Here is a 17,752-nt window from a genome sequence, read left to right on the forward strand (position 1 = left end):
TTAAAAAACTTCCCTAGTCTCTATCTTCTTCTTTTTCGTGTGGATAAGATGCTATTCTTCTAAAAAATGAATGAGTTCCATTTTTCATAGAGTATAAAATCTGTCCTTTTTCTTTTAATTCTTCTTATGGTTTTAAACACATATTGGCAGGTTTAGGTACTTGTGGGAGCTAACATATCAGCAGTGACATTAGAATGGATAATTTCTAATTAATTCAATTAATTATCTTGATGTGTTAAATAAGGCTAGATTAGAGTTGAAAAATCAAATTGGACAAGAGAAATTGATAGACAAACTAGATGTCTCTAAATTACACTACCTTCAATGTATCATCTCAAAGACCTTTCAATTGTACCACATTGATCACTTGGCTTCTTATGATTGTACCATTAGAGGATGTGATATACCACCTGACACGATATTATATTATTAGTCAATGCATGGACCATACAAAGAGATTCTAAAATGTGGGATGATATTACTAATTTTAAACCTGAGACGTTTGAAATGGGTGATGCCCACATAAGTTATTAATGCCTTTTGCATTGAGGAGAAGGGCCTATCCTAGGGCAGGCCTTGTCCAACATACGGTAAATCTAACTTTGGTTTTATTGATTCAGTGCTTTGAGTGGGGAAGGGTCAATAAAAAATAAAAAATAAAAAATAAAAAATAAAAAATAAAAGTTGACTTAGAACGTGTACTTATAACAATATCCTATATAAGCTTTGTGTATTGCTAATTATCATTTTATTGCATCAAGTGAAATGATAATTAGCGTTACCTCACTGTTCTTGCATCAAAGTTGTTCATACATTTCTTAGTTTTTCTTCACTACCTAGGAACCTGCCCCCCAATATTAGCAAGTAATAATAGTAAAATATTAGCTCAAAACTGGTTTTAAATTATCTTCATCCAACCTATTATGTGATAATTGAAAAAACTATCTATGTGTAAGTCGCATGACTTTTTAAATGAGTTATGTGACTTTTTTAAATAATATACTTAGACAGTCTTATAAATCGTTACATAATAAATTAGAAGAGATTACTCCAATCTAAGTTGTAACTATATATATTTTGTCTATAATAATAATAATAATAATAATAATAATATTAATATTAATAATTTCAAAATATCTATGATAAAGAACAAAAGAAAATAAAACTATTTACTGGATTATATTGAATTCAACTTTAATTCAATTTAGTTTTGAAGCTAGACTCAAAAAGAGATTTCTTGGTGCTATTATAATCTTTTTCTTTTAAAGGGATATATTTTAGCTGTTTAAGTAGTGCTAGGTTGTAATTAGTGAAGTATAAAGTGAAACAGAAAAAAAGTACAAAATATTTGTATAACAAAAAATGGTATTAAGGAATCTAGGAGGATTTGCCATATACATATACCACTGGCGATGTCAGAGGGGGGCGAGAGGGGGCACCGGCCCCCCCTGACTCCTAATTTTTTTTTTTTTTTTGTATTAGTAGTCACATGGAGGAAAAAAAAAAAAAAAAACTTCTACTTGTTAAAACTTGAAAGTGACCAAACCACCTATTTCACTATTTTTTTATTTTTATTTTATATCATTATTTACACAATTTTTACTATTTATGATACTTTTCACAGAATTTTATCTTTGAATGATGCTAGAGATATTACAAATTTTACTACTTATGTCTTAAAAATTGGCATGTCACCAATCACAAAAAATAATTTCAAACATTTATTCATTATATTTTTTAAGTAACACTAATCATATTTTTACTCCATAAGTTTGTAAATTTTTTAGTAGCTATGAATTAGTTGTTTTTGTTTATTTATTTTAATAATATGAAATATATTCATATTTGCATACAATTGTTTAATTATTTTGTTATTATTATTGATTAATGTTGTTTAGATAAATTTCACTTTTAATATCGTCTTTTAATTTTGCCCCCTCTAGACTAAAATCCTAACTCCGCCATTGACATATATGACACACTAATAGACTTTATCCCTAAACCTTGAAATTTCAAATTAAGTACTGTTGCTAGAACCTTAATTATAGTATACTGATCAGTGATCAAAGACAAATGAGATGAGGGAAACAAGGGTCTCTGGGACTAAGTTCAACCATTTGGTAGGTTTTGTTATTCTAAAAATAAAAAAATTAAAAAAAAACTATTTGATAGCCAATGATAGGTATTGTTAGAATCGTTAAGAGTAAGAATTCATGGGTACATGGGACCACCAAGCACATCCGACCCTACCAGTAAAGTCTGGCCGGCCCCTTGCATTTAGAAAATGTGACTTAAAGTTAAGTTTTCATTGTATTTTAGCCGTGTGTATTTGCATACAGTGCGGAATAGACACTTGCCTTTCAATTTGTTGGACAATAATTATAGCTATTTAGCCAGAATATTATAAAATAGGGTCTCCATCATGTTTGCCTTCTGCTCATCCAAACAATATTAAGAATATGAGACTCACTTCGTTTTATTCCTAATATTGTCTGGACTTCTGTGGTGCAAGCGTGCAAGTCCAAACAATATTAAGAATCAACCGAATGTTTTGATAATAATACTCATTGCTCATATATTTTCATATATTTCTTTACGGAGACAAGTATAGTTATATAGCAGTACAAAGAGAAGGATCTAGAACCCAAACTAGGCTATACACAAATTACGGCTGCTATAATGGTTGGCCCTTAAGAGAAGGGATTCTAAACAATCTGGCCTACAATTTCTCCAGTCAGTGACAGCTCACGCCAACACTCCCCCTCAAGTTGATGCATATATATCTTTCATCCGCAACTTGTCAAGTGAGCTGTAGAAGACTTTGCTGGAAATAGCCTTTGTAAGAATGTCTGCCACTTGATCTTCAGACCTAACAAATGGAAATCGAATTATCTTTTCTTCGAGATTCTATTTGATGAAATTTCTTTCCACTTCCACATGTTTAGTACGGTCATGTTGGACTGAATTATGGGCAATATCAATGGCTGCTTTGTTGTCACAAAACAGGTCCATTTCGGAACTAGGAGCAAAGTCAATCTCATTTAGCAACCTTTCAAGCCAAAGAAGTTCGCAAATGCCCTTGACCATTCCTCTGAACTCAGCTTCAGCACTGGATAATGCCACCACCTTTTGCTTCTTGCTTCTCCACACTACAACAAAATGTATTTTTAGTGAGGAAAAAATTCGTTACTAAAAGTCTATTTTTTCATCACTAAGAACCTTTAGCGACGAAATTGGACTTTTAGTGACGAAACTCATTTCGTCGCTGAAACCCCGTCGCTAAAAGTCCTAGCGACGAAAATTTTCGTCACTAAAAGTCCGATTTGTTTTAAAAAGAAAAAACTTTTAGTGACGAAAATAGTTCGTCGCTAAATGTTTTCCTCGCTAAAAATACTATTCAGTGACGAAAATATTTCGTCACTAAAAACACTTCAATTTATTAAATCATATTTAGTGACGAAAATGTTTTCCTCATGGTGTATCCACATATTTGTATTTGGATTGAAATGAACATCTTTGAAGATTTTTGCCAATTCAGGAACTTGACCGCCATTATTATTTGTCTGATTAATTAATATTCGAGGGTTAGATAGATATAGTTAATTAATCACAACATGTAATATATTAAGGTTTAAGAAAATGAAAAAAATATTCACCTCCTCATCAACCCTAATAGCAAGTGCCTTTGTCCCGCATCTATGTTTGCCTGAAATTTTCTTCCTATTTTCAGAGTTCTTTCTTGATTTTTCCTAATACAAAACATTCAAGATACTTATTAAATCATAAATAAAACAGTATACATTTACTTCATCTAAGTATTAAGTTAATCATTTGACAACATAATATAGTAAACATTGGATAATAAAAATATACACATAAATAATTTACTAGTCAATCCTTATTAGTCCATTTTCCATCAATGAGTCCAGTCCACTGCTCAAGTGTGGCATTCTTTACCGGGTGGCTTCTTGCATAGTCAGCACCATAAAATTCTACAAGCTTTTTATAAGCTTGATGCAACTTGTTGGAGTTGCAACTCAATAATCTTCCATATTTTGTATTTAATGCTTTTGTTACCAAGTTGGAATCTCCGTGTAGCTCAAACTGATCCTGTAAAATGAAGTGTATATGTATTATAAAAATATTATTATATAAATTTAATATGCTTAATGAAAACAAAGACAAGTTAGACGTTATCAATGCAAATTTACCGCTATATTTTGAAGCACCACATCTCTAGTAGCAACATCAACACTTTTCCAATTTTTCACATTATAATTAGACAAATTACTTCGCACTTGTACGCCAATTTGATTAACAAGCTTGTACGCATTCTTCCCAACAGGAGCATCGTACTCTGCAGCTATACGTACTGGCAGCTTACCACTTTTTTCAACAAGTGCCCGTACTGCTATACCTCGTGTTGTTCCACGGGTATTTCTACTAGCCGAATCTATTTAAACATTATCAATGTTAAATTAAGTGAAGTATAATCTCAATAGTAAATTAAGTGAAGTATAATCTCTATATAATTACCAGTCGTGCTAGTTAATGCATCGGTAGCTTGTGCCTCTGTACTAGAAGAACTTTGGGCAAGAGGATTTGCCTTAGGAGGTGTTTCCGTAGATTGAACTGTAGATTGGACCATCGGAATAGATGCCTCACCTCGCGAGCATGTAAGCCGTCCTGGTGCCATCTGTAACTAACAAATATACATTTAATGAAATAACAAAGTCATTACAAATAATTGAACAAAATTATTATCATCTATTGTACCCTATGGAACATTTATTGTACCTTATGGATTATAGAATTAGATAACTCATCATCATTGTCATCGTCACCAATAGGTGGTACATAATCATCATCTACCATAACACTAGCTCTACTTCTTTTCCCTTTTGCACAATTGGACTGAGCAGAATCCTTTAGAGAAGTTGAGATGTGCTTCAATCCCAAAGCATCAATTCTCTCTTGGTTTTGCCTCATTCTATCCAATCTTGTCATCTCATACTTTGGTATATTATGAGCGTATCTGGCCTTTTTGGGCATTTTTTGAAACTATGTATTGACATGAAAGATAAGTACAATTGCTACTAACTTAACATTATAGTCTACACCATTATCCATATTAAGCAATTCACAAGTCCAAAATTTGAATACAATTGCTATTAACTCAGCACAACAAATGACCATATCAATATCCATATCAAGTTCAAGATAAGTACAAAACATCTCAATAACAATTACTACTAACTTTACATATCATAGTCCATACCATTATCCATATCAAGCAATTCACAAGTGCTAAGTTTGAACACAATTGCTAAAACCTCAACACAAAAAATGGCCACATCAATATCCATATCAAGTTCAAGATAAGTACAAAACTTTAAAACAATTGCTACTTAGACAAGCATAAAACTTTAAGACAAACACACAACATTTAAGACAATTATTATGAACTCTAAATATCATAATCCATATCAAGATCAACATCAGGTATGTCATGCACTTCATTTTGATTAGCATCTCCCAAAGTTCCACCTTCAAGAACAACCTTAGTTTCAACATCACCCATACAATACTCAATAATATTGTTCTCAACATTGACAAAGACAACATCAACAATCGCTTCTTGTTGAAATGCGTCACTATCTTCTATCTTCTGTGTTATCATTAGATTTTCCACCCCCGACTTCCGGGACATCAAACACTCCCCTATGTTGGATGGATTGCACAATTTTCCAAGGTTCACCCAATTTGGTATCTTGAAGGTAGAAAACTTGTCTCGCTTGACTAGGAAGTATAAAAGGGTCATTTTCATACCATCGACTTATAACATCAATGCTTGTGCAGTGTGCATCAGTTATTATCGTTCTCTTTTGACCATTGGTACCGGTATTGTACCATTCACACTGGAACAAAACAACTTTATGGCGAAAAACATACTTCAATTCCCAAATTTTGCACACGTGACCATAGAAGTCCTGCATTTCTCCTTCATGGTCTCCTTCGGTACATACACCACTGTTTTGGGTTACACAACGATTGTCTAGGTCCCTTGTATGAAACTTTACACCATTGACCATACAAACTGTGTACTCCTTCACATGCGACTTAGGACCATTTGCTAATGACCATAACTGTTTAGTTGCTTCTAGTGACTCGCTAACTTTCAATTTATTCATCTATAATGATATACAACAAGTAATATTAATTAGTAATAAGCAATGATGAAACTATTTAAATGTTTAATCTATTTGTGTGACTAAGTTTCAAATGTCTTACATGTTCTCTGAATCACTTGGGAAACTCTTGTCATTGGATTTGAGTTATGGCTTCACCAGTAGGATTATGCAATGTGCTTTTGTGTTCACTATTAAAAATAAGGTGATTTATTTTCAGCTAAGCATTGCAAATAATATTCAAAACTTAATCAAACAATACATCCATATGAAATCACATACTTTAAATAAGGCTCTAACTCAGGACTATTGTACAACAAGTACTAATGAGCAGTATCAAGCAATGCATGAGATAAGTTGCCATCATTCCGCCTACCACCTGTAGGTCGGGCAGTTTGTGAAAAAACTATCAATCCTTCACTAGATTCACCAAAATCTTCATTTCTTTCTCTTCGATTATGCATAGTTTCGATCCCATCAATATACAAAGACCAATTGTTAATACATTCTTTGAGAATATAAGCCTCTGCAATCGAACCTTCTGGTCGAGCTCGGTTGGAAATGTATCTTTTCAATTTTCCAAGGTACTTACAAGGAAAAAATACGCACATTATATGATTTTATACCACATGGGAAAGATGTAATTGATGGATGTATCAAATGATCTAATTACCTTTCAATTAGGTACATCCACCGATATTGTACCGGGCCTCCTAGAATTGCTTCTCGAGGCAAGTGAACAGCAAGGTGGACCATAACATCAAAGAATGCTGGAGGAAAGAACCTCTCAAGCTTGCATAGTATAAGAACTATACGTTCTTCAAGTTTCTCCAATTCACTTCGCTTTAGGGTCCTTGAGCATAAGTCTTGGAAGAAGCTGCCTAACTCAAACAATACAAGACTAATGTCTTTATGTGCAAATCCTCGCAACCCAATTGGAAGAATTCGTTGTAGTAGCACATGAAAATCGTGGCTTTTCAAACCAGATAATTTACCATTTTTTGCATTCACTGACCTTGATATGTTGGCTACATAATCATCCGAATACTTGACTGATTTCAAAAAGTCATAAAAACCATCTCTTTCATTTGGGCTTAATGAAAGGAAAGCCTGAGGCTTGTCATATGATCCATCAGGACATTGTTTCAAATACAATGTGTGCCTCAAGTTCATATTTTGCAAGTCTATTTGTGCCTTGTCTGTGTCCTTGCCTTTCCCCTCAATGCCCAACAAAGTACCATAAGTACTCTCACTAATGTTCTTCTCCACATGCATGACATCAATGTTGTGCTTAAGTTTCTTATTTTTCCAGTATGGAAGCTTGTACAAAATACTTACCTTTGACCAATTTGGCTCCCCAATGAGTTGTCTCTTCTTGTTACTTAGATGTTTTCCTAAACTTATATTTGGCATTCTATCTAGCTATTCTTTTATCTTTCCCACTTGTAACTCTAAAGATCTCTTCCGTTTCTCCGATAAACCATTATGCAACCGACTATGTCTCCAACGATGTTCCATAGGCAAATAAGCTCGATGGTTAATGAATCCAATTTTACTTTCCAAAGCTTCTGAATATGATTCATCGTTGCAAGTGTAACAAGAATGATAACCCTTTGTCCTCCACCCAGACACATTATCAAATCCAAGATAGTCATGTATTGTTCACAACAAAGTTGCACGCATCTAAAAATGCTCTTTTCTATAAGCATCATAAGTTTCTACACCTTCTTCCCATAACTCCTTCAACTCATCAACCAATGGTTTCAAGTAAATATCAATCTCATTTCCCGGTTGATGAGGACCAGGAATAAGCAATGACAACAAAAAATATGGCTCCTTCATAACCAACCAAGGCAGTAGGTTATAGGGGACAAGTATGACAGGCCACATACTATAGTTGTTGTTCATATTCCCAAAAGGGTTAAATCCATCTGTAGCCAACCCAACCTTACATTGCGAGGTTCGAGGGAAAAATCAGGATGTTGCAAATCAAACTCCTTCCACTCCTCACTATCAGCCGGATGCCTCATTATCCCATCGTCCACACGTTTGTCTATATACCATCTCATGTCCTTAACTCTTTGGCCTGACATGTACAACTTCCTCAGTCTCGGGGTCAACCGGAAGTAACGCAATACCTTATAAGGAATCTTCTTACCTTAGGCACGTGTATCCTTGTACCTAGGCGCCTCACACACCGGACATTTATCAAGGTTTTCATTTTCCTTCTAAAATAATGCACAATCATTTTTGCATGCATCTATATGCTTGTATGACATGCCCAAGTCACGTAATATCTTCTTTACTTCATAAGTTGACCTTGGAACCAAGTTACCTTTCGGTAAAACTTTTGTCAGCAATTCTAGCATCATATCAAGTCCCTTATTACTCAGTTGGTCATTACCTTTACATTCAACATCTCAATAACAAACTTCAAGATACTATAATCAATGCAACCCGGATACAACTCACGCTTTGCATCTTCCTCAAGCTTGTCAAAATTACGCACTTCCTCATCTGCGGTTGCATTTCTTGTTTCCCCTCTAATTCGGTCACCTACCAAGGCATCGATACCATCCATATGATCACCATCTGACATTTCATTATCATGAATGCTCTCGTTTAATACATGCGGTTCTCCATGATTATATTAATTAATGTAAGATTGCATAATCCCATAATGAAGTAAATGTATACGCACAGTTTGAAGAGATTGTCGATAGCAATTTACATAGTGAATACACAGGCACAGAATATTACCACTACAGTCCACAACCGCTCTTGCAAAATTAAGAAATGCATTGACCCCTTCAATATATGGACGACTTAATCTGCCATCCGGTGTCTTACCAATTGTCATCCAACTTTTATCCATGTTCGACTACAATTGCAAAGTGAATGCTGCTTTAGTAAAATAAGGACAACTCATTCATAATGTATTCTAACATCTAAGTCTATAAGCTACTTAGATAAAATTCTATCTCATTCATGAATGCATAAATCTATATTAAAACTGAAACACTCCCAATATTAGTTTAAACCACCTTATAACACTATGCAAGCCACCCGCTTGCTCCAACCCAACAACCCACCACAAAACCAATCACAAACATCACAAGTATAGAGTGTTTACAAGTATTGAAATCAATTAAAGTATTATTCATCACATCTAATCAACAAATTCCATTCACATTTGCAAGAAACTAAAAACACTCCCAATGTGAATTTAAACCACCTTATCATACCATGCAAGCCACCCGCTTGCTCCAACACAAAAACCACCACAAATTCAATTTCCAACATCACAAGTATAGAGTTTACAAGTATTGAAATCTAATAAAGTAATATCCATCACATCTAATTAACAATACTCATTCACATTTGCAAGAATTGAAAAAACACTCCCAATATGAATTTAAACCACCTTATAACACCATGCAAGCCACCCGCTTGCTCCAACACAAAAACCCACCACAAATCCAATTTCCAACATCACAAGTATAGATATTATAAGTATTAAAATCTAATAAATTTCTCTTTCATCACATCTAATTAACAATGCTCATTCACATATGCAAGAATTGAAAAAATACTCCCAATATGTATTTAAACTACCTTATAACACCATGCAAGCCACCCGCTTACTCCATCATAACATACCACCACAAATTCAATTTCCAATATCATAAGTATAGAGTTTTATAAGTTTTTAACTAAAATTTACTTACTTTGCTCAAGCTAAGCTTACAACTTTAAAAAAAAATCCAAAATTATTGCAAACAATGTATATTTAGCCTGCAAATGAGAAATAAATAAATAAATAAATAACGTTATAGCTGGAAGACATAACAAAATTGAGTCCCTAATGATAACTTCTCTTTGGTGAAAACAATAAATTGAACTCATGATGCATAGCACGTCTTTTACAATGATTAGAACCCAAACTTAACAAATCTCTTCACATTTATGCAAAATCTTCATGGTACCATGAAAGGTCAAAATAAAACATATTTCCACTAAAGTTTTGACTCATTATTAAACTAGTCAACCTACCAATTGTAGCTTCTTTGAATCACATACAAGTGGCATGTCATTGAGTTTAGACAATGGAACATTCAGCCCAATTTCATTACCATTAGAATTTAGAGTTAAATAGTAAGATTGAAGGAAAAGAATGAGAAGTAGTTCAGTTGATTGAAACCATAGGTGCAAAAAGTAATTAAATAAGCTAAACTACTTAAAACTCAACCTATAAGACAAAACATTTTGACGCAATAATTCCCCTAACAACATAGGCACTTCCAAAACATCTCTATTTCCATCCAACTCAATTAATCAAAATTTCAGTCAAAGATGAAGCATTGTACAAAGATGAAATAAGGTGACATAAAACTAAGTTACAAACTTCAACAAGTCATAAAAAAATATTCTCACTTCAACAATGGTGTCACACTACATTTTCTCTTCTAAACCAAACAAAATTTTCTCACAATTCTAACACAAGCATCATAGCAAACAATTTTTTTCTCAGAACCCATATAATTTCTCCTTTTATTCACAATGACAACTTCCTATCTATCATTTCTCAATCAAATTTCTCACCTAAACCAAATGAAATTTTCTCAAGACAACTCAAATATTACACCAAAAATAGAAGGAAAAAAACGCACCGTGAGCCTTGAGAACACGGAGGATCTTGCTTCCAATGAAAAACCCTTCCAGCAAATTTGTATATGTTCTCCTCTGTAGACTAATCAGGTCAGTCACAGTATTCTATTTGGCATTCAACATTCAACCCATATACAAAAAACCATTGAAAGCACCAACTGTTGTTCCTAAGAACATAAAATAAATTTCATAATCTTCAAATTTAATTAAAAAGAGGACTTTCTCAGCACCAAACACCAAACCACACTCTACAGCAGCATAGATAGTACTAGGATTCAATCATATATTTAAGTTCAAGCATTCACATAGATAGGGGCTAACTTGTTTCTTTCACTAATCCTATCCATCCATCCAGGACCAAACCAACATAGAAAAATCACATAAACACACTTTACTTTAATCAAATTACAAAGCATTTGATAGTGATTTCTACTTTACCCAGAAAATGTAAAAGCTAGCCCCTATCTATGGGGTTCAAGAAAATTTGAGCACTACAGCCCAAATGGGGTTCAAGAAAAAAAAAAAGCAGAAAAGAAAATAAAAAAGAAACCCAGAAAAGAAAATAAAAAATAAATGACAAAAATCCAAAAAAGAAAATAAAAAAGAAAAGGAAATTACCTATGGAGACGGAAGCCGAAGGGTCGCCAATGAGTCACTGGAGCATCGCCGATGAGTCGCTGGAGCGTTGCCGATAAGTCGCTAAGCGTCGCCGGTGAGTCATTGAAGCTTCGCGGCGAGTCGCTAGATAGTTAGAAAATCATTACGACGCGAACCGTCGTGGTGCTGGAGCGTAGCGACGCGAACCGTCGTGATGCGAAGGTCGCCGGTGCTGGAGCATCACCGAAGGTCAACGGTGTTGAAGCATCGTTGAAGGTGTGATTTGGGTATAGGTATGGGTATTGGTGTGAGGGAGTGGGTATCAATGAAGGAGTTGGGTATTGCTAAATGAGTGAGGAAAAAAAAAAGAGTTAAAGAAGTATATATAGGATAGCTATAGTGACGAATTCCATTTCGTCACTATATATTAGCTTTAGCGACGATTCTAAGTTCGTCGCAGATTTTCGTCGCTAAATCATGTGTTTTTTTTCAGCGACGAACACTTTTCGTCGCTAATTGTCTTCTTCAGCGACGAAAATGGTTTCATCACTAAAAGCATGACAGCAGCACCTTTAGTGACGACATTTTTTCGTCGCAAAAACTAGAACTTTTAGCAACGAAATATATTCGTTGCTGTAACTCCACTTAATTTCGCGCCTACACTTTCAATTGGCACCCCTAATTCAGCAACCTCTATAGCGACGAAATCTATGTTTCATCGCTATTCATCGCCTTTAATGACGAATTTAGTTACGTCGCTATTGCTCCACACAAATCTTGTGTTTTTCTTTTCAGCGATGAAAATATTTCGTCGCTAATTGTCACCTTCAGCGACGAAAAATGTTTCGTCACTAAAAGCATAATTACCAACACCTTTAGCAACAAAATGGTTTCATCGCAAAAGACTAGAACTTTTAGCGACGAGCAAAGTCGTCGCTGTAGATCCATTTTGGTTTCACGCTGGACCTTTTGATCCGCGCCACTAATTCAGCATCCCTATAGCGACGAAATCAATATTTCTTCGCTAAAGGTCACCCATATTTTTATAAATAGCAACGAAATATAAATTTTGTTGTTATATGGTACTTTTTTGTAACAAAAAAATTTTCCTCACTAAAATTCGTCACTGTAGTTACATTTTGTTGTAGTGCCATGTAACAAGATTTCCTCCTACGAAAGTAAAGTCGCCTGATGTGGATTTCCTATCAGAAATATTTCCTGCCCAATCTGCATCTGTATAACCCTCAATGTCTAGATGATTATTTTTTGAGAACATAAGCCCTTTTCCAAGAGAGGACTTTAGGTAGCGAAGAATCCGAATTACTGCATCCATATGATCTTCACTAGGACAATGCATAAATTGACTCACTACACTTACAGCATAGGCTATATCTAGGCGAGTATGAGATAAATAGATTAGCTTACCCACTAATCTTTGATATCTCTATTTATTTGTTGGCAGATGATCTGAATACTCTCCAAGTTTATGATTCTGAACAATTGGGGTATCAACTGGTTTACAGTCTAGTAGTCCCACTTCAGACAACAAATCTAACACATATTTCCTTTAAGAAAGAAATATACCTTGTTTCGATCTGGTTACCTCAATTCCCAAAAAATATTTGAGTCCTTCGAGGTTCTTCATTTCAAATTCAGTTGCCAGTTGCCCTTGAAGTCTAAAGATCTCTTCGATGTCATCTCCTGTAATAATCATGTCATCTACATATATAATTAGAGTTGTTACCTTTCCTAGTCGGTGTTTCAAGAATAGAATATGATCTGAATTGCTTTCGGTAAAACCATACTTTCTCATAGCCAAGCTAAACCGACCAAACCATGCACGGGGTGATTGTTTGGGCCCGTACAGTGCCTTTTGTAACTTATACACAACCTCAGTCTTTGAAGATGTCGTGTATCTTGGTGGAATATCCATGTAAACTTTCTCCTCTAGATCACCATGAAGAAATACATTCTTCACGTCAAACTAATGTAACAGCCAGTCTAAATTTCCTGCAAGAGATAACAAGACTCTAACGTTTTCAACTTTGCCATAGGTGAGAAGGTTTCTTGGTAGTCTATGACATATTTTTGTGTATATCCCTTTGCCACAAGCCTCGCCTTGTACCGTTCAATGGATCCATCTGCCTTGTGTTTAATGGAGAAAACCCATCTGCACCCCATGGTCTTCTTTCCTTTCAATAATGGGACAAGAGCCCATGTTTTACTCTTCTCCAAAGCTTCCAATTCTACTTTTATGGCTTGAGACCACTTTGGATCTGACAGGGCTTCTTGTACTGTGCTTGGAACATGGTGTCAGGACCGCCTATGCACAAACTCCTTGATCAGTTCTGGTAATCTCTGAGTAGACACATAATTGGCAATCGGCTATCTTGATCTTCTTTCCTTAGAATCTGGAAAGTACTGATGTGGTGGCTTGCCACGATTGTGTCTAAAAGGTAAAGTATAACCAACAGAGTTATCTGAGTCATTAATAAGTGTGATGGGAGAGCTTACTGTTAGGATTAGTGCACTTAAATCCTATTCTATGATGCTATGTATATGATATTATATGTGACATTATGTATAACATGATGTATGACTTAATATTGTAATAAATAAAGTTGTTTTATTTTTATCTAAAATAATGGTAACATGAATATTCAGACATTATTATATAGTCCATGAGATGCATAGTATGTGATCTATGTGATTTAGTCATAGAAGATATAGATCACAAGTTCTTTGTAAACTCAGAATTATTAGTTCGTAGTTGGTGATGAAATTAGACGTTTCATCTGCAAAGACTATAACATATCAACTAATATGATTTGTCTTAATTATGGAAGTGGAGACTTCTAGTTAGTATGTTGATATATTTTAAGAGTTAAGACATATTAAACTGGACCGCTGTGAGATTTGTTATTCTCCTAACAACTGTCAATTGAATAATAAATCTCACGACTTATATTTGCATGAACTCTTAATCCTGAGAGAATAATGAACTTGATCATAAAGTGTAGGTTGCTTTGATATATCAGGAGTAAGATCTAAAGTTACAGTCAAAACCTTAGTATGTTGGGCAGCCACATTTAGTGTTGATGAAACATATATTTTCAAGATGGAATTCATAGTCTCTTAACGAAGATATAAAATATTCTTTTGAAATTAGTTTAATGAGTTTGGTTATTCAGAGAGTTAGGCCTAACCACTTTAGTAAGAAGTTACTAAAGTATATATTTATGAAATTGGATTTCATAAATATATAATGAATAATTTTAAAGGATTAAACTGGGTACTCAAGGATAAGATGTAGTAATTTACAAAGTGACAGTCTACATTCATGACTTTGTATTACTATAAAAAATTTATGAAGGGGTTTCATGTATAATAAAGTATTAGGATATAATTTATAAATAATACCTAGAGTGCAATATATTTATATAGTGGTATTAAATATAATTAATGGTAACTCTGCACTTGTCAAGAGTTAACAGAAAAGCGTAAGGCCTATTGGAGCTAGTGTCTCATTGGTCTCTTTTGGTCCCACTCCAAGCCACATACTAAAGCCCAATTAGAAAGGCCTAAAAAGATAGCCCAATTAGATAATCAGTTATAGGAAGAGAAACATACAGAATTTTGATATATGAAAAAGAGAGACATCATTGTGAAATGATGTGTATGTGAGGGTGAGACACTCTATCATTCTCTCTTGGAAACTGATTGAGAGACCACACTTCTTAGGCATAAATTGGAATTGGAGTGAAGATTAAACGTGTTCTTGAGTACTTCAATCTTTGGTTTTGAATTTCACTGTTCCAAGGTATGCACTCTTGTTCTTATATTCTGAAATTTACATAGTACATGTTCTCAATTGCGAATGAAGTAGATCTATTAATTTTCTGTTGCATATGTTTTGTATGCAATACAAACATGTAATTTTCCATCAAATGGTATCACAGCGGTCTTCAATTCGAATCTGTATAACATGTTCTGTGAGTTTCAAAATTAGATATAATAGTTTCATGATGTTAGAAGATTATATATGTATTTAATTTTCTGCATGGTTGTTGAAACTATGATTTGATAAAAACTAATATTGATGTTATGATGTTGTTTAAATTTGAATTTAAGTATGTTAAATTGATCTTTAAGGCTATAGCATCAATGGAATTTAGTTTTGATATCAAATCCCATCTATTATGTTCATATGGTGGTTGTTTATTCATGGAAAACCGTTGAAAATTGTTCAGATCTTCCCTTTGAAAAATTGAAAACACGGGTTTTTTATGGGTAAGCTTTACTCGTGAAACAATCGCGAAAGTCTCTGTCTGAATTTTGTGTTTTCTCAAAATTTTTCACGGATAAGCTTTACTCGTGAAATAGTCATGAGACAGTCGCAGAAGTCTCTATCTGAATTTTGTGTTTTCATTTTTTTTTTTTGCCTTAATTCATTTTCGCGGGAAGAGCTTAGTCGCAAGATACCCACGAAAATGCCAATGAAGGGAATTATGAACTTTTTCTAAGTGTTTTCAAATGTATAAAGTGAAAGGCTGTGTGTGATTAGATTACACATGTTTATAAATTAAAAATCTTTAATTTAAAATATCTAATAGGAGAGAGATACAAGGGTTGGATCTCACGACCTCCATTATCGGTTTAAAGTAGTGTGGGGTAAGCACCTCGTCTTGGCTTATATGCCTCGCGATCCCAAAGGAGGGTGTTTATTTCATAGTACTACAAGTTTGAACTTACCCATTTAAAGTAGTGTAGATAAGCACATCGTCTTGGCATATATGCCTTGCGATCCCAAAGGAGGGTGTATTGTTCCATGGTACTACAAGTTTAAACACTATAAAGGGAGACAAAATGTGGCTACACATGATTCTAGATAATGGTGTACACTAGACTAAGTGTAATGCTAACCTTCCAAAGGAGCTATGTCATTATTACTTAGAGACCAAAGGTAATACGGCATATTATTAGTGTTTGATAAAAGTTATCATGTTAGCACTAATAATGAGAATAATTCTCAATCAATCATAATGTTTATAATAAACTTGCTACCAAGGAATTATAAACATGGGATTGGGTTTTTGTTGCATATTTTTATATTATGGTTTTATTAAGGTTCCATACTATATGTTTTTATACTAAATTGATAATGTCCAGTTTGCTTATTATATTCATATTTATTATTTTCAGATTTGATCATGGCATCATTTAGCCCACTTGTTACAATTCTTAATCAAAACAAACTGATTGGATCCAACTATGTTGACTGAAAAAGAAATTTGGACATTATTTTTACAGCTAAAGAGCACAAATATGTGCTTACTCAACCATGTCCTAGCTTTCCTTCATTAGATGATCCTCCTAAGGAAAAACAATGATATGATCGTTGGCAAAAATCTAATGAGATGGCCAAGTGCTATATCCTAGGATCTATCTCAAATGTTCTACAACATCAAATGCAGGATATAGAACTAGCTTCGAATATAATACTAAGTTTGAAGAAAATGTTTAGTGAGCAAGGCCGTTCAGCAAGGTAAGAAATCATGAGGCAAATTTATAATGCCAAAATGGCTGAAGGTAGTTAAGTGAGAGAGCATTGTCTTACAATGATCTCTAATCTGAATACATTGGAAGTTTTAGGTACCGACATTAATAGAGAATCCCAAGTGGATATAATATTCCAGTCACTACCGAAATCATTCAAGGAATTCAGATTTAATTATAACATGAATAAAAAGATTTATTCTTTGTCTGAATTAATGAATGAGTTAGTGGCGGCAGAAAGCATCCTTGGTACTTCTTGTGTTAAAGCCAATGTGGATAAAGCTTCTACTTCTCAACCTAAGTCGAAAGGCAAGGGTAAGAAGAAGAAGAAGAAGAAGAAGGACTTCACTAAGCAAGAGGGTAAGCAAATTTCCTTAGGTGTTGCCGACAAAGGAAAGAAGATCAAAGGAAAGTGTTTCCATTGTGGTGAGAAAGGACATTGGAAGAGGAATTGCCCAAAGTTTAAAGCTGCCAAGAATAAGGCTATGAAAAGCATATTCCTTCTTGAAATATGTTTGGTACAGAATCCCACGGATTCCTAGTGTGTGAATTCAGGTTGTACTAATCACATCTGCAATTCATTGCAAGGGTTTCAAGAGACCAAAAAGCTTAATGAAGGGGAATTGTTTCTTACTTTGGCTGATAGGAGCAGGATTCCGATTGTAGCTATTGGAGTGTTTAATTTATGCTTTGAGTCTAGAGTTTTAATATTGGAAGACTATTTGTATGTACCTAATATTCGT

The sequence above is a fragment of the Castanea sativa genome, chromosome 9 (genome assembly GCF_040712315.1).
Source record: "Castanea sativa cultivar Marrone di Chiusa Pesio chromosome 9, ASM4071231v1".
Lineage (NCBI taxonomy): Eukaryota > Viridiplantae > Streptophyta > Magnoliopsida > Fagales > Fagaceae > Castanea > Castanea sativa.